Source organism: Trachypithecus francoisi, unplaced genomic scaffold (assembly GCF_009764315.1).
Source record: "Trachypithecus francoisi isolate TF-2019V2 unplaced genomic scaffold, Tfra_2.0 Lachesis_group12, whole genome shotgun sequence".
In the NCBI taxonomy this organism is placed as follows: Eukaryota; Metazoa; Chordata; class Mammalia; order Primates; family Cercopithecidae; genus Trachypithecus; species Trachypithecus francoisi.
In genome coordinates this window covers 93888621-93911881 of record NW_022681457.1, presented here as the reverse complement: position 1 = coordinate 93911881, position 23261 = coordinate 93888621, and the positions used below count along the sequence as shown (strand labels likewise).

Here is a 23261-nt window from a genome sequence, read left to right as displayed (position 1 = left end):
ACATTCCAGGAGCTCAGAGCAGTAGGGCCCAACTTTTCCCCAGCTCCCCTCTGCCCAGAAAGACAAACACCCAGGTGGAGTGGGGGAGGAGCTAGAGCTCCCCATACCACTTCCCTCCACAACCTGAACCAGCCAACCCAGAGTCCCTGCTCCCTCCAGCTCTCTGGCAAGCAGCCTGAAGTCACACAGAAGAATGGGGACTGAGCAGGGAGGGACCCAGGCTCTGGCTCCTGCCCCTGCCCAGGGCTGTCTTCACTGTCTTTCCATCCTTCCCAGCAGGCTGGGCAGTGGCTTGGAGGCCTTTAGCTGGGAGGAGGGATACTAAGAGGTCTGTGGTCCCTGGAAGCCCCCAACTGAGGTAAATGTGGGTATCAAAACAAGGGAGTCCCCAAAGTTCCTCAGTGACCAGTGCCACTTAGCCCCTAAACTCCTGCTTCAAGAAAAGCCTGTACAAACCCAAAGACCTACCCCCAAGCCACGTAGACCCTTGAAATGACACAACCCAGAGACATAGCACATGCACAGACACACACTGACACATGCTCACCTAAAAGCAGCCACAGAGGGCTCAGCGTGTCAGCACGCCTGCGGGTACAAACAGCCACTAGCATGGGGCAGGAGGAGCTGGGCCTGCCGTGCAGCTCTGAGCTCAGAGACAAGCACCGAGCCTCCTGGAAACCCATCAGCCTCCACTCAGGTAGCACTCACCTAGATACTATTCATCCCCAGCTCAGTAGCCATCGACATGACAACCGTTACCATGACGACCATCTTCTCCATGCTAAGGACCAGGAGCTGCAGCTCCCCACAGAGATGGGGGGGGTGCAGGAGAGGGAGAGATCACAGGGGAATGGAGAGGATGACAGGGAGCGGGGAGGTGGAGACAGAGACGGGGACAGAGAGGCGAGGACAGAGGGAGGCCAGGGGGCAGAGGGGCAGAGACGGGGAGGGTGGGCTGGGGGATACGAGAGAGGGAAAGAAGGCAAGGATGGGAGGCAGAGGCAGAGGGGGAGAACTCACACATCCTAATTTAGCCTCATGCTGATGAGGCAAGGCTGGGGAAGGGGCCACCTCAGTAATTTTCCAAACCTGCTTCCAAGAGCACATTCTTTCCGAACAGCAAGCGCCCCCAAGGCGGGATGGCAGGGGAGGAATAGCCTGGTCACCCCTGAGCCCACCTGGGATGCTCAGCAGGAACTTAATGCAAGGACACCTGGGACCTGCAGGCACGGGCGCTGGGACTCAGTGAGGCCTTCGCAGGAACGCTACAGAGGGGGTGCTGGTAGCTGCAACTCCCAGAGGGGACAGAGGAACGAGGGGTGGGGAACGCAGCCTGAGAGGCAGCAGGGAAAGCCTTAGGAGTCACAGAATGCCTGAGGAGGAGGGTGACAAGCAGCCTTTGACCCCCAAACGACCTCTGCATTTGCATAATCCATCATAATGAGCATAATTATCCATGCCATTCCCTTAAAGGAGAACTGAATCCAAAAGCCCCAGGATGCTGCCAGCTTCTCTGTGACCCTCACTGTGCCCCCTCCAGGTAAACATAACCCCCCATGCCTGATAGGAGGCCTCTGTACCCCCAAACACACACGCACTCGCAGAAACACACGCACACAAAACAGCCCAACATCCTCATGCATGTACATTCTCATGCACGTACTATGCACCCCAATGGATACACACACACACACAACTAAGTGCAATGTCTGCCCACCCCAATCTGTATACTCACCACAGCCTATAGGCAATATAGCCCAGCCCACACCAGCACACACTCACCCACCTACTTCACCCCTAGCTGCATGTACACCTGCCCTAGGGTACTCACAGCCACACACACACTCCTCTCCTTACCACATACCCCACAGATGCCCCCGACAAACCTCAGCACATTCTCCTGACCCCACGCACCACACTCACCTCACCAAGGCCCACAACACGGAGCCACTGCCATGCCCACGTATGTTCCCTAAACACACATCGCTCCTAGACATCACCTCTGGCAGGTGCATCCTCTGACTCAGACATGAACCTCACAACTCGGATACAACCTTTCCTCTCGGCTGCACCCCCTGCACCCCCCACACACAGCGAGCATGCCCGGCAGAAACATGGAACCTTCTGCTTCCGGCCACCACCAATCTCAGGAAGGGACACCCAGCAGAGGCTCCCTGAGCAGCCCACGAAGTCCTGAGCATCGGGTCCCAGGGGAGCCGCTGAACGTTCCCAGGGCACTCTAGAGACCTCTGCCTGCTGCTGCCGAGGGCCTGCCCCAGGTCAGGTGCTGGCAGCACGTTACTTATGCAGCCTCCTTTAACCACCACAACTGCCCAGGGGTTTATCATCCCCATTGCACAGATGCAGGAACTGAGGCAGGGGTTAGAATTCAGGCATGAGGTCTCTGTCTCTGAAACCCTTGTCCTGGACATTCCTGGGCCACCCCCAGACCCACTGCTCGTCCAGGGCTGTATTCATACATCTGTGACCCGCAGCTGCCCCTCACCCCCTGCATGATATCAACTCAGCAACACCCACAGCCGTCCACGCCCACTAAACATCCACACCCACGCACCAGCACACAATGGTGATAAGACTATGCAGCTCATAGCATTGCAGTAGAAGGGGCTGAGCACAGGACCCAACACACCAAGCACTCCCAACACCCTGCTCCACATGCGTGCAGCCTACTTGTCCCTCCCTGAACCTGCCCCAGCAGACATACACCCACCTCACATGCCATTAACAGACCCACAACACCTGCATCCCAGTTCCCTCCCCTCACACATGCGCTCAAACTTTCCTTCCGGGTACACACAAGTGCACACACACACAGGGATGAAACGTGGCACCCTTCCTAACAGACTGACGCCCTCCGCCTTCCATTTTTCCTCACAGTCCCCTAGTCATCACACCCTCCTGAACTCACCCACAGCCTCACTCCACAGAGGCACCTCAGGCTCCCAACCCAGAAGGGACCAGGACCAGCAGTGACCCACAGGCCCCCTCACTCCACATCTACTCCCACCGATCCTCTCCTAGAGTTTTAGAGCAGCAGCTGGGGAGGCTCCCCTGGGCCAGCGGCACGGAGGTGTCACCTCCCAGGTTGCCCGGCCCCCTCCCTCCCAGGAACACCCCGTCAGGGCTGTGACGGGTGAGGGTCCAAATGAGCTGGATATCAGCTAAGTCTCCTCACTTCCAAGGCTACCTCTGCCCTCCCACCCATCACTCACCCTGAGTGCAGGGGAGACATTCAGGAAGGCCAGTGCATCCCTCCCACCCCATCCTCCCTCAGAGCCCACTCCAGAGTTTGGGGTCTCTTGTGCCCAGCCCCCACACCACCATGAGCCTTCCTAGAGAAACAGGTCAGCACAGAGGCGAAGCATAATGAACCAGCTCCTCTTTACTACCCGGATGGCTGTCAGGCAAGCCATTTAATCTCGGCACCTCAGTTTTCTCGACTGTAAAGTGGAGATGATGATAAGACTATGCAGTTCATAGCGTTGCTGTGGGAAGGGGCTGAGCACAGGACCGAACACCAAGTGAAAAATGAATAAACCAACGGAGGCTGGGCGCGGTGGCTCAAGCCTGTAATCCCAGCACTTTGGGAGGCTGAGGCGGGCGGATCACGAGGTCAGGAGATCGAGACCATCCTGGCTAACATGGTGAAACCCCGTCTCTAATAAAAAATACAAAAAACTAGCCGGGCGAGGTGGCGGGCGCCTGTAGTCCCAGCTACTTGGGAGGCTGAGGCAGGAGAATGGTGTGAACCCGGGAGGCGGAGCTTGCAGTGAGCTGAGATCTGGCCACTGCACTCAAGCCCGGGCCACAGAGCGAGACTCCGTCTCAAAAAAAAAAAAGAAATGAATAAACCAACGTAGCCATGATTACTGTTAGCTTATGTTAAAATTTCTATTATTATTTCCAAGTCTTTACCTCATGTAAGCCTCAACCTCCTCATGAAGGAAGCCGAATTGGGATGACTACACCCAGGCAGATGAGACAATTAATGCCCAGAGAGGTTAAGTGGCACTGCCAAGGCCACACAGCAGGGGAGAGTGCAGAGAGAAACAAAAAGAGAGAGGTTGGATGAGGGGGGAGAAAGGGCAAGTTACAGAAACAGACACAAGCACACAAATTAGGTCAGCAGGCTGGGGGCCAGGAGCCCGGCACCCCTGTGCAGCACTAATCATGTTGCAAAAAGACAAGAATAAAATCGAGTGTAATTAGTTCTGCCTGAGCTTCCTTCCCCTAATTAGCCAGACTCAGGCCTCACTTTCTTGGTGACCAGAGGCGACATGAGCAAGGGTTGGGGGCCCAGCTTTAGGTTCTGGCAGTCTTGGATTCAAATTCAGCTCTGCTTATTTGCTGGGTGACTTTGGACATGTTACTTAACCTCTCTGAGCCTGTTTGGTTAAATGAGGCCAATTATGATACTTCATAAAGCAGTTGTGAGAATCAAGTAAAATCATGCATGCACACAGTCAGAGCCACATAAGGCTTTGTCTGTATTCCTATGGCCTGCATTTCCCACCTCAGGCTGCAACTTCAAGGATACACTGGGCCTGAGGGATCACTGAGTTCAATTTTCCCCTCTTACCGATGTGAAAACTGAGGCACAGAGAGGGGAAAGCCTTGCTTATCACACCTGCTGAGAAGAAAGGAGGGGCAGGGTTAGTCTGCCACGAAGCATTCAGAGAGGTAAAGTGATTTGCCCAAAGACACACAGCGACCATGTAACGACTAGCACCTAGAGGCACGGAGGGAGGGCATCTCAGCATGGCCCTGCAGGCTCCGTCCCCAAAAATCCCTCAGTCCTGTGAGAACTCAATGCCCCTCACGCTCACCAGATCCACCCTGGAGACCCACAGCATCACCGCAGGAATGTGGGCTGGGGCCAGGCTCCGGGCAGCAAGACAGCCAAGGGGGCTGCACAATGGGAGCCTGGACCAGGAGGGGGACGTCTCAGTCCCCACCCCCACCCAGCCACAGCTGCCCTGGCCAGGAAGCCAGAAGCCCCACACCCACTCGTGGCTGGAGATGAGGGACATGAGGACTGCACCCACTAGGGAAGGGGCCACAGAGCCCAAGTCCCAGAGAGCGGAGGCCTGGGGAGGAGTGGATGCGGAGAGCAGAGAAGGCCAAGCTGAACTCCACAGACCCCCCAAGAAAACTCCACCAAGCCCAGAAACATACCCTCCCACTCACCCCAACTCACACACTCAAGCCTCTCACCAACCAAACCTATCCCCACACCCGACTCCCATCTACAAAGGCATCTTAGAGGGCAGGAAACGTTCCCTTTGGGCCCGTCCCATCCCAGTCAACTCCTCTGCAAAGACATCATGGCAGCAGAGCCCTCCCTACCCCAAGCCTGTATCTCCCCTGTCACCTCCAGTCTGCTCTCCACCCAGTCCTGTGTTCCCACCATCCCCCGCAGGATCCCCTTTTTCCCACTGTGGCAATTGCCCCCACCCCAGCCCCAACAGGAGAGCAGGTAGCAGCCCTGGCTCAGGCGCCCACAGCCTCCAAGACCGTGGGCAAACCCTCTTCCCCCTTCTCTGCCTTTCCTTTGCCCCATTTGCAAAATGGAAAACCAAGCATGGTGGTCTAAGGGCCTTTCTGATTCTGACACTCTGAACTCCCAAAAATTCGGTCCTTAGGTCAAGGATATCCAGCACAATGTTATTTACGAGAGGGAAAAGATGGAAATAACCCACATACCCAGCAACAGGGGACGAGTGAAATAAATGAGGGCACAGGCCGGGCGCGGTGGCTCACGCCTGTAATCCCAGCACTTTAGGAAGCCGAGGCAGGTGGATCACGAGGTCAGGAGATCGAGACCATCCTGGCTAACACGGTGAAGCCCCGTCTCTTCTAAAAATACAAAAAATTAGCTGGGCACGGTGGTGGGTGCCTATAGTCCCAGCTACTGGGGAGGCTGAGGCAGGAGAATGGCGTGAACCAGGAGGCGGAGCTTGCAATGAGCCGAGATTGCACCACTGCACTCCAGCCTGGACGACAGAGCGAGACTCTGTCTCAAAATAAATAAATAAATAAATAAATAAATAAATAAAATGAGAGCACAACCATAACATGGAATATTATGCAGCTATCAACAACTGAGTACTCACAAATCTACACTGTCTAATTAGGTTATTAAAAAACACAAATGCATCATAGAAGGCCTTTTTTTTTTTTTTTACTTGTTTCAAGGAATATTGAAGAATGTGGGAAAAGGTACATATTGAGCATCAGAAGACAAGACAGGATAGCTGTTGATAGGGATATGCAGATGGCTCTCTCTATTCCTCTGTGACTTTGGGCAGATATTTAACTCTCTCAGGCTGCTTTAACTGGTAAAACAAAGATAAGAATGCCCACCTCGTGGGGTTTACAGAAGGAGGCTGGGCATGTTCACACATTAACAAATGGCTCAGTAAATGCCGGCTATTAATATGAGTATCATCATTATGTTTAAAAAGTAGGTTACAAAAATACGTAGAACTTGATCCTGTTTTAATGAACTCACTGCCAAAGTGAATTTCTCAATGCTGCATTATAACTAAAGGCTCCCAGAGGCTCTCTCTGGGTGGTGGGATTACAGGCAGCTTTCATTTCTTCTCAGGACCTTTCTGTATTTTCCACAATTTCAACGATAAACCCATAGCACTTTTGTTACTAGAGAGAGCACGTTCTCCCTGAGTCTCCGTCCCTGGCGTTCTCTGGTCTGTGAAACTTCCAGGTCCCCTGGTTCTGCTGAGACCCCATTGAGACTGTCCATGAGCAACCTTACGAGGAAACTGAAAAGGCGGGTGGAAAGGAAATGAACACAAAAGCCTGTGAGGGAGCTGGCAGGGCCCAGCGGCCCGACCGAGCCTCACCACAGGCGGGCTGGCTTGGCAGGACCTGGCTCCCTCCCCTGGCATCAGCCTGTCTGGCGGCCACCTTGGCCTGTGGTGCCCAGACACCCACCCGCCTGCCTTCTCCCATCAGCCCCATTCCTGGCTCAGCTGGCCTGGCCAGTCTCCATCAAGGTGCAGGCTGACTGCCCTACAGCAGCCCACTCTGTCCCCTGTGCCTAGACAGAAGCTGACAATGCAACCCTGGGAAAGCCAGGCCCCTTCCTCAACCCAGGGCTGGGACGCCTCCATCACCGCCCCATCAATCCCAGCCACCTGCCCTCCCACGTCACTCTTGGCCACCCTGACTCACACTGCTCATTGATGCATGTCCCCAAGCTCGTGTCTGAGAGCAGGACCACCCACTGAGGCCTCGTTTCCAGACCCAGCAGCACGCCCCACACCCTACTCCCAGCTGCCCACCCCCATAGTCCTCCCACACAAAACTATTTACGGCTCTGGGAACACGGGGATCCTTCAGGCCTGTCTCTGCTTCCTGGAATACCTTTCCCCACCATCTCTGCCTGGCCAGCACCTACTCAACTGGTTAATCAGTAAAACCAATGGTTATTAAGCACTTATTGTGTGCCAAGCACCATCCTAGGCACTAGGTATGTCCTCACGAAGCTGGCTCAGCTCACACAATGCCTCCTTTGTGAGCCTGCTTGAATGTCACATACGCACGCCAACCACCTCCCTGGTCCAAATTAGGAAGTCCTTTCTTGGGGACTCAGTACCTCCACTGTGTTGTCATTTACTAAGGGAGAAGGTCCACCAACCATGCTCTGATCACTCCAACGGGCCCTTCCACTGGATCTCAGTGAACCCACTTGGCCGCCTTGGGAAGCAGATAATATGGTCTCCATTTACAGACGAGGAGACTGAGGCTGTTAAGCCATCAGTGGGGTCACACAAGATTTGAATTCTGGCCCTGCTGAGTCTAAATCCTGTGTTCAGTGAACTCCTGAACCCCTGAGAATGCATGCAGGGAACCCCAGTTTGTGATTCAAGACTCCTTCCACCAAGCACTTTTCTGGAAAAGGCTGGGCCATTCCATCCCTAACGAAAATGATCACAGCCCCCGCAGAGGGAGCCCTCACTAAGTGCCAGGCTCCTTAAATGCACATTGCCTCATTTCTCTTCTCAAACAGTTTACCAGAAAGGGATTGTCATTCCCATTTCACAGATGGGCAAACCAAAGTTCAGAGAGGTGAAGCAACTGGCCCAAAGTCACACAGCAATGGGCCAGGATTTGAACCCAAGATAAGCTGAACCCCAAAGACCATGCCCTTTGGATTACAGAGCACACCTGCTCCTAGCCCTAATCAGTTCCCCTGCAGGGCTGATTAGGTAAAAGCAGGGCAAATGTCAGAGACCAGCACCACCTCACACCCAGCTCCCTGCACAGAGACAGCCTGAAAGCCTGGGAATAGAAATGGAGGGCAAGGCGCGCTCACACAACAGGTGGCCCAGCTTAGGTAGGCACCCCCCGCCCCCACCATGACTCACCAGCAGGTGCCTTTAGGAGTCCGTCACCAGGCTCCACGACTGTCAGTGCCAGCAAACATGGCAAGGGTTGCCTGCTCCTGGGGCCCACGAGTCTCCGAGGAACAACCCGGTGTGGAGTTAGGTGTCCCCGCCCTGGCTTCCCACTCCCAAACTGCTTACCTGGTCATATCCCTTCGCCTCACTGGGCCTCACTCTGTCCTCCTATGAAATACGAATAATGATCCCCAACACACAGAGATGCCAGCTGGCATGTGCCTAGCGGTGACTGGCAGTCAGTAGGCGCTGGGACATGACATCGTGTCCCCACTCAAAGCTCACCTCCCTGACCACCAAATCCACTCAAATGTCCTCCCCACATGCCCAGCTAGTCTGCAAAACCAGGACTAGTCCTCAATTGCTCACCACTAGCCTGAAATTGCCTGGTTTATTTCTGGGCTTCACAGGAATGTGTCTGTCTCCCCCTCCAATTGCTCCTGGTGGCAGTGACTGGGTCTGTGTGGTCATTCCTCTAATCCCAGGGCTCAGACTGCTCCTGGAACACAGTCAGCCTCCATCAATCTTTGTTCAGTGAATAAACTGTGGGGTGGATCACCCCCTTGAAATCCACATCACCTGCCTCCTGCTCCCAATCGCTATGGGATTCCGAGCCAGGCCCTGCTCTTCTCTGGCCTCAGTCTAACTGTGTGTAAAACTGAGGAATGGACAAGAGTTCTCTCTGGTCCCTCCAAAATCCAGCCAGGAGGACTCCAAGTGAGCTAGGAGGAGAGAAGAGAAACGGACACTGATCCCAGCATATTTTGTCATAACATGTTTATGTAAATTACATGCAAATATGCAGATCAGTGGGCTCCCAGTGGAGCCTACATTCTGGCCATTTCTCAACCAGGCCTGGCCCTGGAAGAAAGCAGCCTTCACTGAGCACACACTAAGCACTGGACCCCACCTTCTCAGGAGCCAGGTGAAATGGGCCTCCTTACCCCACAGAGGCAGAAAGCCCAGGCGACTTGCTAGAGGTCAGTGAGCTCGGCTGGAGGGTGAGGATGGGGTTCAGGACTGGAGCAGGGAGGGGGAGAGCAGGCAGGGTGGGACATGGCAGTGGGAAGGGACTAGGGGATCACATGGAGGCCCCTAAGAGCAGAAGGATCCTCAGCCTGACCTTGGAACCACTTGAAGCCAGGTGAGGGGGCTCCAGGGGCCTTGCCAGACGTCGAGCTCTGCTGGGCTGACCCCAGCCTCCTCCAGGGAACCGAAGAGGCCCTGCTGGAGTCAGCCCGGGCAGGCCCAGCCCTTCCAGCAGTCCCGGGAGCCCGGGCGCTCTGATGGCTCCCCAAAGCCCTCTCCATACACAGGCTGAGCATACACCCTGGGCACACACAGCACACACGCACATAACTGAAACGGCCCTGTCTGTAAGAGTGTGTGTGTCCAGGCCTCTCCTCCTGAGGAGGCGGGCTGTGGTTCCCCGCACCCTCCTGTTTGCTGGGTTATTTATAACCAGCCCAAACTCACACATAGTGGAGATGCCACTCCCCGCCCCCAGCTTGGAGCAGTCCCACTGGCTTCTCAGCTGCTCCTCTTCAAGGGACAGTACAAGCCAGACTCAGATGGTCTGAGCCACAGCAGACTTGGGAGTCACCGCCAACATCAACCAGATGGGAAACTGAGGCACAGAGCAAGGCATCAGACAAAAAGCCTGCAAGAAGGGCTTGCAGGGACCTCAAAAGCCAGCCTAGGGCCACACTTGCCCCTAGGACTGTCTCCAACCCAAGATGAGGCTTTGTGGGACACAGTGGGGTGGGAAAGGAAGGGAGAGAGGGAGCCAGACATGTCCAAGCTCTCACCCTCACCTCCAGAGGCCTAGGACACACAGCAGGGACTCTGATGCTAGACTACATGCCTCCAAATACCAGGACTGAACTTCACCAGCTACGCGCCTCTGGGCAAGTCAGTCTACCTCTCCGAGCCTCCGTTTCTTCATCTACTAAATGGGCATAGTAACAGTACTGACCTCAGAGGTTGGGAGGATTAAATAAGATGATACAAACAAGGCTCTCAGCCCACGGTCTGACTACTTCTCAGCCTAGTGACCCCAGACAAGCTGCGTGGCCTGAGCCTCAGTTCTGTCATCTGCAAATAGAACAATGATATGGCCCAGAGGGTCATGAGGACTGAAGCACCGGTTCCCACACACAGTACGTGGTCAGCACGTACAGATTCCATCCTCTATTCCTCCATTCCCAGGGGGCCCCATGGTTCCTGACCAGCCCCAGATCCTCTCCTTGATACTCCCTGTCTCCCATCTCTGAGCATCTACTATGTGCTGGGCCTGGTGGGGGTTGTTCTAGATATTATGCCATGGAATCTTCTAAACAACTCCTCAAGGGATAAATTCCCTTCCCAGCTCTGCAGTGGGCCTTCTGCCTTGTTGAATATAGATGTTCTATAAATACTTGAGGGATGAATGGATGCAAGAGTGAATGTGATCAAAAAGTCAGATAATCACAAGCGTTGGCGAGGACGTGGGGAAATCGGAACCCTCACACACCACTGGTGGGAATGTAAAACAGCACAGCCGCTTTAGGAAAGAGGCTGGCAGTCTCTCAAAATGTTAAATGGAGTTTCCATATGACTCAGTAATTCTACTCTTAGGATATACATTCAAGAAAAATGAAAATATATGTCCGCACACCAAAAAAGGTAGCATTATTCATAATAGCCAAAAGGTTGAAACTACCCAAATATCCATCAGCTGATGAATGAATAAATAAAATGTAGTATGTTCATACAATGGAATATTATTCAGCAAAAAAAAAAAAAACTAATACTGAGGCTGGGCATGGTGACTCACACCTGTAATCCCAGCACTTTGGGAGGCTGAGATGGGAGGGTCACCTGAGGTCAGGAGTTAGAGACCAGCCTGGGCAACATGGTAAAACCCCATCTCTACCAAAAATACAAAATTAGCCAGGTATGGTGGCATGTGCCTGTAGTCCAAGCTATTTGGGAGGCTGAGGCAGAATTGATTGAACCTGGGAGGTGGAGGTTGCAGGGGAGCCAAGATCATGCCATTGCACCCCAGCCTAGGCAACACGACCAAAACTCAGTCTCAAAAATAAACAAATAAATAAACTAATACTGATACTACAATGTGGATGAACCTTGAAACCATCATGTTAAGTAAAAGAAATTGGTCACAAAAGACCACATGTTATATTATTCCATTTATATGAAATGTCCAGGATAGGCAAATCCAGAGAGAGAGAAAATAGATGAGCGATTGCCTATGCCTGCAGGGGCTGCGGAGAAACAGGGAGCGACTGTTAATGGGTATAGTGTTTCTTTCTGGGGTGATGAAAACGTTCTAAAATTAGTGATGGTTTTACAACTATGCAAATATACTAAAAACCACTGAATTAAATACTTTAGATGGGCAAGATGTATGTGAGTTATATATCAATAAAGCTGTTGTTTCAAAAATAATAATGAATATGAGACTGAGGCTCAGAGAGGATGAGAAACTTGCCCAGGGTCACACAGCAGAACCTGGACTCAAGTTCAGGTCCTCCAGAGAAGCTTAGCGTTCCTTATCCTGACAACACGCTTGTCTTGGCCCTGCTCACTTCCTCTCCCATTTGAACCTTACCAAGCCCCAGGTGAAGCCTCCATAGCCCCCACCCCCAGACAGGCAAACATTTACTCCGCAGACCACAAGTAGGAGAGGCCCAGCTCAGCAACTGTCTCTTCTATGCTGTTCAAAGGCCACTTTGTCAGGTGGGGCCCGTGGAGGGGGAAAGGCTCAGCCCAGAGCCTTCAGACTCCAGGGACTCCAGACCCAGGCTGGCCGCCATCCCCAACCCTCGACCTCAGCATTCCAACTGCAGCCCTCAGTGGTTCCAGATGCCCCACCCCACCCTCTGACCATGTGCCTGGCCCCTGGCTGCCCTCAGGAAAAGGCATGAGGATATGTCCCCGCCAGGGAAGGGGCAGAGCCTGTCAGGGTCCCACTGGTAAAACATGTATGCATTTAAACTCAAGTCCATCTGCCCTCTGTCCCCATGGCTGTCTAAGGCAACTCTGAGGACAGGCGCCTCTTCAGGCCCCACCCTTCACCCTGGCCCCAACTTCACCTGGCTCCCAAGCACCAGCACTGCCCAGCACAGCTGGCAACCGCCAAGCCCCTCAGGTGGTTTCCACTCTACTCTCTGGCAGAGGCTTGTCTGTCCTGGGCTAGGCCTGGGCTGGAGCTACCAGGCCTTTGTCTGGAAAGTGCTCGTTAACCCCCTCTCTCCTGCCTGGCTGAACTCAGGTATGAAGCCTAAAACCCCTTAGGCCCTGTCTTGAGCCTCCACACCTTGGCTTCGCCTCCCAGACTTTGATCTCTCAGCCATTAAGAAGGGAGGAAGAGGCCAGGAGCGGTGGCTCACACCTGTAATCCCAGAACTTTGGGAGGCCAAGGTGGGAGGATCACGAGGTCAGGAGTTTGAGACCAGCCCAGCCAACATGGTAAAACCCCATCTCTACTAAAAATACAAAAATTAGCTGGGTGTGGGGGCGTGCACCTGTCATCCCAGCTACTCGGAAAGCTGAGAGGCAGGAGGATGGCTTGAACCTGGGAGGCGGAGATCACAGTGAGCCAAGATCGTGCCACTGCACTCCAGCCTGGGCAACACAGTGAGACACCATCAAAAAAAAAAAAAAAAAAAGAAGGGAGGAGGTCTCGCAGTGCCTTAGACTGCCAGGCAGAGCCCACAAAGGATCCTGAGTGGGGAGGCCAAGAACTCTACAAGGACCCCCTGCCCCTCAAGAATGGGGTGCAGAGAGCCAAAGAAAACCCTGTGCTCACCTCCCCTAACATCCTCCTCCAGTCTCCTGCAGGTCCTGTGTACCCCAGGTATCCTGCCAGCCCTCCTCTACACAGCCACAGGTTCTTCCTCTCCCCCACTGAGCTCAGATAGAGTCCAAACACCTGCCAGGGCTCAAAGACCCTGAGTGCCCTGGCCCCTACTCCTGCAGCCCAGGGATGAGGCCTGCTCTCCACTCCTCATGTATCACCTGAACGTGGCTTCCCTGACCCAAACTGCTTCAGGTCTCAGTGGACCCACCCTCGCCACCAGGAATCCCTCCCTGAGCCTCCCCAGGCAGGATCAGAAGCCCAGCTTCTGCCAGTATGGACCTAGTCACACAGCTTGGCCCCCTCCCCTGTAGGGAGCTCCACCAGGGCAAGGTTGCCCACCAGCCTTAGCCCCAGGCCCCCAGGCCCCCAGGGAATGAATGAATGAATGAGTCTGAAACAGTCTAGCCTGGAAACCAAAGCTGTGCAGTAGACAGTGCATGTGGGAGAGGAACTGGGCTAGAAAAGATGGACTCAAAACTGGACATCAGGCAAGTGGCTGTTGCTAGAACACAGTCTTATTCCCCAACCCCAGGACAAGGATGGGGAGTGATTGCCACCTTTGTGGTGATGGTGGGCTCTCATGGCCACTCCCCCAACATTTACCATAACTAGTCAGCAGCCTGTGGGCAGAGCAGTGAGCTGGACTCTGTGCCAAGTAAGCCCTAGCTCTTGCAATACCCTGTAGCACTACGGTCACCCTCCAGCCTCATGGAGGACAACACAGGCTCAGAGGACGACACAAGTGCAGTGACCTGCCCAAGTTCACCCCGTTGACATGCAGAGGTCGAAGTCCAAGTCCAAGTCAAGTCTCAGCTGATTCATCCTCCCCACCAGGAATCCTTCCCTGAGCCTCCCACGGCAGGGTCAGAAGCCCAGCCGCTGCCATTAGGGACCCAGTCACGGCAGTGTGGCCCTCTCCCCTATAGGGACCTCCACCAGGGCAAGGCCAGCCCAAGAGCCAAGTTGGGTTAATGCCCAAATGCCCTCTTTCCACTGTTTATCACGGCCATGCCCTTAGAGACAACACAGGACACTCATCCCTCTAAACATGGAAAGGCAAAAGGAAGGGAAGTGCTGAGGGTGGGGAAGGTGCAGGGTCCAGGGACTCGGCCCGTGCAATCTCTGTGCACCTCCACAGTGCCTCGGACAGCATGGAATGTTCCTCCCTCCCGCAGCATGACAAGGACAGTCTCACCTCTGTGCCATGGTCCATACCCACCCCACCCACCAGGAGCCCCCCCTCACCATGTCTCATAACCAAACATTTGTCAAAAGAAACACTGTTGATATCTGGGCAGGATGATTTTCCACCAGTGGGACTGTTGTGGACACTGCAGCCATTTAGCAGCCCGACCCCCACCTGGCCAATGCCAGCCGCACGTCCACTACAAAGAGAACCAAAAATGTCCAAATGTCCTGGGAGCCAGCACCCTCAATGCCCAGATCAGGCGTCTCCTCCTCATGGAGGTGTCCCCATCCCACCCCAGTCCCAGGTGACCACCCCTCCTCCCTGCTCAGGGCCTCAACTTCAGCATCTCTTGGTTGGGCATCATTTCCCCCTAAGTCAGAAATACTCTCATCAAAGAAACAGAATCCCCCCAGAAATCAGAATCCCCACGCGGCCTTAGTGCCGAAGACTCTGATCAGGGTTTCCCCAGGCAGGCGGTGACATAAAGGGACCCGCGTCTCCTGGCCTCTCTGACCCCAGCTGTCACTTTCCTCAGGGGCACAGCCACACTCCCTCTCCTGCCACCCCCCCGCCTGCCGGCATCCAGAGTTTGGCAAATAACATACGACTGAATCTCCGAAGGAATCCAAGGTTGGTTTTTTAGTGGAGGGTGCGGGGGAGTGAAGTGTCCCTGGAGGTCAGGCAGAAAACAAAGCTCTGAGGCCCTCCACACACACACCACACACACTGTTCTTGCCTTAATCACCTCTAACGAGGCCAGATGACCAGCTGCCCCTCTGGCCTGGGCTCCTAGACCCTGGGATTAAGAGTTGGGATTAAGGACAGACATATTTTGGTAGCTCAGAGCCCCAGCAGTGTGAGTGTGGGGGTGTGTGTGTGACAGTGTGTGTGTGATTGTGTGCGTGGGAGTGTGTAGGGGGGGTGAGGATGTGTGTGTCAGTGTGTGGATGCGTGTGTATGTATGAAAGTGTGTGTCAGTGTGTGTGGATGTGTGTGAGTGTGTGGGTGTGCGTGTGTGGGGGGTGAGTGTGTGTGGGTGAGAGTGTATGTGAGTGTGTCTGTGGGTGGTGGGGGGTGAATGTGTGTGTGTAGGTGAGATTGTGTGTGTGAGTGTGTGTGGGTGAATGTGTGTGTAGGTGAGATTGTGAGTGTGGGGGGTGAGAGTGTGTGCGAGTGTGTGGATATGTGTGTGGGTGTGTGTGTGAGTGAATGTGTGAGTGTACACAGACATGCACACATCCAAGCACATTCGGGGTGTTTCTGGGCGTGTGTCTATGTCTAGGTACATCCATGTGTGTATGCCTAGGGCTGTCTGGAGTGGCTTAGATGTCTGTGTGTGTCTGAGTGTGTTCACATGAGTGTGGAGGGCTGTGTCTCCGAGCGGTACCTGTGCACATGGCAGCATATGTGTGTCCCTGTCTCTGTCTCTACATGTGTGCACAGGACAAGGGTATTTGCACAGGTTCACGTTTCTTCATTTGTAAGCATGCATCTGAGCCTCCCAAGGTAGAGAGAGCATCTCCCAACTTCCTTAATCCACAGTGCTGGGGGGAAGCCCCTGGAGCTGAGGCAGGGGGAGGGACAGCAGTTGGGGGACTCCTGATTCCCCTGGCATAGGAGACAAACCCTTTTTCCTACAAAGACACCAGGGCTCCATGCATCAGCACAGACACACAGCAACATACTATCACACATGTTGCAGGCACATGCAAACCCCTAACCCAAACTAAAGTCCTAAACAGAAACATGGCCTTAGTGCTGCATGGAAAAAAGATTACCTGGCCTCACTTGCAGCCTTGCAGACCATCCCTCAGGACACAGCTGAGCTCCCTCTGGATCTGAGATTGTCCCTACAAGCCCCCCAGCTCCCCAGCTCACATGAGAATAGGATCCAGCCAGCCAGGGCTCAGCTCCCAGAGGCCATGTAGGGGCTTCAGCCCAGGGGAGCTGTTCCACTTCTCACTGCTGAGTGACCCTGAACAGCTAGCTACACTTCATCTCTGGGTTCAGTCTCCTCATCTGAACAGTAAGGCCAGGGCTGATTCCTGGCTCTTTGCCCCAAAACTCCATTTCAGGAAGGACAGATGCAGGCAATTGTGAGTTCTGGGGCCAGGAGGGCAAGGAACTAAAGAAGAATCAAGAATTCCTCTAGCCTTGGTCCTAACTACCCCTTCAACCCTCGAGACCCCCGTCCCCAAGGGGAACCCTCAGGTCCTGGCCCTGGTAAGTCACAGCCAGGGAGATGGGAGGTTCCAACCAGTGAGGGAGTAAGATAAGGGCCTCTAGGGAGTTGAGCAGGGGGAGGAAGCAGTATGAGGAGGAGGGTGGGAGGTGGGAGGGTGGGAGGGGGGGCTGAGCAGAGACGGCGGAGGAGATGGAGAGGAGGGAGGTTGGAGAGGAGAAGATCTCCTCATCACCAAGCCTGAGCCTCCAAGCCCACAGTCCATCCACCCTCCAGAAAGACGGAGCCAAACAGGTCTTTCCCTGCCTGCACCTCCACAGGGCACTGGGGCTGGAAAGGCTACATCCCCTCGTGCCCACTGCTCCCTGCTGCCAGGCTCCACTTTCCTCTTCTCCCAGTCTTGGGGGTCACATGAGCAGGGGGCTGGGGAGAAAGGACCAAGTGTGACAACAGGGGAGAACTAGAAGTGAAACAGAGTGAGGAGTGTGAAAGCAGGAAAAAGAAACAAAGCAGCAATGTCAGAATTTGGGGAAGTGGAACAAAGTACCATGTGTGAAGGTTGGGGGGGAGATGATGTAATGGGGAATTAGCAGCTGCAACAATGTATCCAAGTGAGAGCTCCAAGGTGGTAACAATGTAACCCTGCGGGGAAGCGGACACTATGAAGTGAAATAACAGAATTGGACTTGGCAAAGAATCCTAACTTGGAGAAGAGGCACCTGGGAACCTAGAAGAGGGAGGCAGGAGAGAGGGGGCTGAGGAGTGTCTCACTGTGCTTGGGGGCTGGTAGGAGGGGTCATTATTGGATTCCCAAAGGAGCGGACATCTGTGCTGGGTTTTAGAGGATGAGTAGGAGTTCACAGAAGAATAAAGGAACAGTCCATGAAGAGGGAACAGCACACGGGTAGGCATGAAGGAAAAAGAGACAGTGGTATGTTCTGTGCTCAGGATGGCTGGTAGAAGTGTGGGATGTACAGACTGGGCGCAGTGACTCACCCCTTAATACCAGCATTTTGGGAGGCTGAGGTGGATGGATCATTTGAGGCCAGTAGTTCGAAACCAGCCTGGCCAACATAGTAAAACCCCGTTTATACTAAAAATCCAAAAACATTAGCCAGGCATGGTGGCATGGGCCTGTAGTTCCAGCTACTCAGGAGGCTGAGCCAGGAGAATCGCTTGAACCCGGGAGGTGGAGGTTGCAGTGAACCACGATCATGCCACTGCACTCCAACCTGGGCAACAGAGTGAGACTCCATGTCAAAAACAAAAAACAAAAAAACAGAAGTGTTGGAAGGCAAAGGGATGAGGCTAAAGAAGCGCATTGAAGGCACTGACAGGAATTAATTTGGCATAGGAAATATTGGGCATATGGGCAGCTGGGGTGGTCAAGGAAGCCTTCCTGGAAGAGGGGTGTGGGGTGAGCTGAGCCTGCATTCTGGACAGAGCAGAGTCAAGTACAGAAAAGAAACACAGTACAGGGGATAGTGCCCTGCCCAGGAGTCAGAGACAGAGTTCTTAGTCCCAGCTCAGCCATCAACTTGCTGTGTTACTTTGGGCAAATCATTGTATTTCTCTCAGTCTTAACTTCCCCAAATGTCATATAAGAAAGTTGAATTACAGAATCTCAGAAGATTCTGTAATGATGACTTGAGATCAATGCTTTGGCCTCAGTGTCCCCTTTGGAACAGTGAACAGTTTGGATGAGAGTATTTTCAAGGGCCCTTCCAGTTGAAATCCTCTCCAGCCATCTGATCTTTCCCCAGCCTGGGTTAGCCTCTGCCCATAGCCCCATATAGACAGAAAATACGCAGCAGGAAACAGATCCATGCGGAAGCCAGGAGCCCAAAGTCCCGGGAAAGGTCCTGCTCGACAACAGCCACTCAAGTTCTGGTACCTAGCAAGACCCGATTGGCCCTACGTTCATCCTGTAGGAGTACCACACTTTACAGTTCGCAATGCACACGGCAGCACGAGGCAGAGCTTATGTACTAGATGGAACAAGGGGGCAGGCTGCTCGGGTTCAAATCCCAGCTGGGCCACTTATTAGCTCTGTGACCTCAGACGAGTTATTTAACTTCTTTGTACCTTGATTTCCTCTTTTGTAAAATGAAGATTACAATGGTATCTCCCTCATAAGGCTAAGGATTGTTTATAGATGAGACATTTGGCAGAGCATTTTGCGTGTGGCAGGCACTCAATGGACAGAACTCAATATTGTCACCTCCAAGCTCTGGCATCTCATGCTACCTCCTCATGACAGAAGGGCAGCACCCTGTACCTGCACGACAGTACCCAAATGCCTTGATTTGGACTCAAAGACCACCTTGTGAGTCAGTGAGGTCTTCCATGTGGAGGACCTGTGGGGTTCAACTGTTCAGCCCAAGAACACTGAGGCACAGGGCCAGACACATACGAGGTACCTACCTGGTGACCGTCTCTTAAAGGCATCAGAGCCGGGTGCGGTGGCTCAAGCCTGTAATCCCAGCACTTGGGGAGGCCGAGACGGGCGGATCACGAGGTCAGGAGATCGAGACCATCCTGGCTAACACGGTGAAACCCCATCTCTACTAAAAAATACAAAAAAACTAGCCGGGCGAGGTGGCGGGCGCCTGTAGTCCCAGCTACTGGGGAGGCTGAGGCAGGAGAATGGCATGAACCCGGGAGGCGGAGCTTGCAGTGAGCCAAGATCCAGCCACTGCACTCCAGCCTGGGCGACAGAGCGAGACTCCGTCTCAAAAAAAAAAAAAAGGCATCAGAAAGGGCGGCCCTCTACAGCGGTGACCCCTCGCCACCAAGGGAGGTGTGTTCCCCTCTCCACATATGGTAGCTTCCTGATAAACTGTGACCTTCCCCACTTCTCAGACTTTGTCCATCCTAGCCCCCCATCAATGTGCTGCCATCTGTCAAGGCCTGGTACAAAGGATGCCTCCTCCATGGAGACTTCCTAGTCTTCAGGGTCTAAATCAACCTCTCATTCCCTCACCTACTCCCGTACAGAATTGAGAGCTTCCTAATGTCAGGGATCAAGCTGAGCCCCCTGGGAGTCCCTAGTGCTCAGCTGAGACTAGACACAGAGGGGTCATCAGTAAATAGTAGCACAGTGTGGATAATGATCCAGGTACTGAACTCCCTGCCCAGCCCCCAGCTAGCCTGGAACTGATGATCATGTTCCAGGGTTCAGGGAGGGAGGTGGTGCCCAGCGTGATGGGCAAGGAAAGAGATGCCTCCTACCCTGGCCCAAGAGGAACCACAGACAAGCCACGTGAAGGAAGCAGGCCTCCCCTCCCCACCCAGGCCAGTCATCCTGCCTGCCCTTCCCCACCGGGCCAATCTAGGTCAGGCCCTGTCCTCTCTGGACTCAAGTCTTCCTGATAGTTCCTCAAATCTGAAGACTACAAGGGCCCCTGGGTCACCGCATTCACTCTTCCCATTTAACAGATGTAGAAGTGGAGGCCCAGAGAGGGAAAACGCTGCCCACTACCACTTGACAAGCTAGTGGCAGATTCACTTCTGAGACATAACCACCTTGGGGAATGTATAATAATTAAAAGTCATCACCCAGCAGCAGGTTGCTTTTAACCAGCTGCACCTCCCGCCACTCCTCATTGCCACCTAACGAGTCAGGGATCACTGGCTCCGTTTGACAGAAGAGGAGACTAAGGCTGAGTCAAGAGTCAGCCAAATCCACCCACTTCTTTGTTTTTGTTTTTCTGTTTGTTTTGTTTTGTTTTGAGACAGAGTCGTGCTCTGCCGCCCAGGCTAGAGTGCAGTGGCACAATCTCAGCTCACTGCAAGCTCCACCTCCCAAGTTCAAGCAATTCTCTGCCTCAGCCTCCTAAGAAGCTGGGATTACAGGCACCTGCCACCGCCTGGTTAATTTTTGTATTTTTAGTAGAGATGGAGTTTCAACATCTTGGCCAGGCTGGTCTTGAACTCCTGACCTCATGATCCACCTGCCTCGGCCTCCCAAAGTGCTGGGATTACAGGCGTGAGCCACCTCACCCAGCCAAAATCCACCCACTTCTAATGGCAGAGCTGGGACTCAGCCTGTCAGGAAGGAGGGGTAGGGCTTCCTCCCTGTTTATCTTCAGCTCCCTCCTCCAGACCACACAAAAGCACATGCACCTGCCACCAATAAACCTGCCTGAAGCAAGACATGGCCAGACAAGACACAGAATACACATGACACAACTGAACACTGACAACCCCCTGAACAGGGCTTCATATACAGCAGGTGCTTAGTAAATGTCTGCTGAGTGAGCAACGCAGTCAATCAAGACTGGCGCCCATGCAGGAGCCCACACGTCTGCCTGATGCCCTTGTGTGGGGAAAAGAAAGAGAGATCAAAATGGAGTTTCTTATGTCTTCCTTTTCTTTTCTTTTTTTTTTTTTTTTTTGTATTTTTTTAGTAGAGACCGGTTTCACCGTATGTCTTCCTTTTCTACACAGACACAGTAACAATCTGATCGCTCTTTGTTTTCCCCACACCCTTGAACGAGCATCTCCGTAAGCACCCAGGCTCCAGGCTCAGAGTCCTGCTAACTGCCTCACTGTGGGCACACTGCTCAACCTCTCAGGGCCTCTGTGTCCCTATCTGTAAAATGGGATAACCATGCCTGCCTCACAGGGCCATGGTGAGGACCCACTGAGATAAAGCATGTTAAGCACTTAGAACCACACCTAGCACATGGCGTGCAGTGGTAAGTATTGGCCATTGTCTTTGTCATCTTCGTCCTCGCCATCACCTGTGTTTGTGTCTGTCTCCCTGACACAGGGAGCATCTTGAAGTCAGGAACCAGGTAAGATGCAGCTGCAGACACCCACCCCCCACAATGGCAGCCAGGCCTTGAGGAGGGGGGCAGTGAGTAAGGGGTGGATGACAGAGGCTAAAGACTGACACAGGCACCTACACTGCAACTGTGGGCCTAGACAGGGAATAGTGTATGGCTTCTGTCCGGCAAAAATACCCTTCCCCTGCTCCGAAAACAACAGTCCACCTCCCCCCAGCTCTCCAGGAGCCTTGCCTACTCAGGCCCTGTATCCCCCACGGAGCCCCCCCAAGCCCCAGCCCAGGGAGGGGGACAGGTCTAATGAGCCGCCTGCAGCCCCCTGGTGCCCGCAATCGAATTGGCAATCAGTTTGCTGCAATTAGATTTCCCAGATCCCGCTGGTGACTGATTCTAAATTACCCTCATTAAAGTCTGGGCTGGCGGGCATGGATGGGGGAGGGTAGGATGGATGGCGGGGGGTCCTAGCTGGCACTGCAGGGGTTACAGGAATCTCTAGGGGCGCCTGGGCCAAGGCTAACCCCAGGGTGAAGCAGCACCAGACAGCAGCCTAGAAGCCCATGGCCCACCCAGAAGAAGGATGAAGGCCCAAGTCAGTGTTATCCCCAGCCCCAGCCCCACCGCCAGAAAACCCTGGCTCTGTAGCGGATGTGATGACAAGATCAGATGGGGCTCCAGGGTAGGAGAAGGGGCAAATGAACACCAGGCTCCACCAGCTCCTGGCTGTGTGTGCTTTGGCAGGTGTCCTAACATCTCTGAGCCTTCCTCTAAACAAGGGGAATCTCACCAGCCCCCCAAGAGTGGTGGGAGGCTCAGTGGGACCATCTAAGGCTGGAGAGCCAGCCCCAATCCATGGGCAAGGCCCCAGGCTGTGGCTGGGCCACCAGCTGTGGGATGTCAGGCTGGAGGGCTGGCCATCTCTCTAGGACTCTCCACCCCTGAGGTCCTGTGTAAACATCAACAGTCGCCCACTCTGGGCCAGGGCCCATGTGACAGACAGAACACAGCCGAGATGCTCCCTGGCTGGGAGGAAAATGGAAAGCACCCAGTCTCACCATGTCCTGGGCTCAAGCTGCAAATAACAAGGCCTTTCTGGAGTTCCAGGACTGGAAGGGCCTGAAGAGTCATCATGCAGGATGGACTGCAGGCTGCCCAACAGCTCCGGAGAACCAGTCCCCGAGAAACTCAGCACCATGGACCCTAGAATGTGCTTCCTCTAATCTGACTTAAGTCCTGCTGGTTCCAACCGGGAGTCCAGCCCATGGTCTCCTTCTAAGGGTACCCCCACCCCCAGGGTTCTCCTTCAGGCCATCCATGATCACTCAAACTTAGTTCCCACTCTCTCCAAAAGAAAACACTGCTCCTCACCTCCAAGCAGTAGTTCTTCAGTAAGACCCAGAGAAGGACAGGAAAAGAACAAAAACCAAGGCAGGTGAATGGAAAAAAAACAAGATTTGCAGGAGCAAGATTTGCAGCCTGCTCCTTATTTACTTTAGTACTTTATTTACTTTATTATTTTATATTACTAAGTCTCAAACAACCCTGAGGCTCCATTTTAAAGAAGAGGAGACTGCGGGTTCAGAGAGGTTAGGTGAGCTCGACAAGGTCACATAGCAGGAATGTGACAAAGCCAGGGTTTCAACCCTGAACCAGCTGGCTCCAGGATCCCTGCTCCTTCGATGACTTCAAGCTGCCCCCTCAGGCTTGGGACACCACAAAACAGACATAGCACCAAGGCCAGGGGTGGAGAGAAGGCAGGCCTCAGCCAGCTGGGGCAATGGGGGTTGTAGAACCCTCT

At 53.7% G+C, this 23261-nt stretch overlaps 1 protein-coding gene across 1 annotated transcript in view; it reads right to left on the bottom strand.

Annotated features, from left to right (window-relative positions):
• Window positions 1–23261, bottom strand: part of SDC3 (syndecan 3) — a 40036-nt gene that overhangs the window by 9889 nt on the left and 6886 nt on the right. The window lies entirely within an intron of this gene.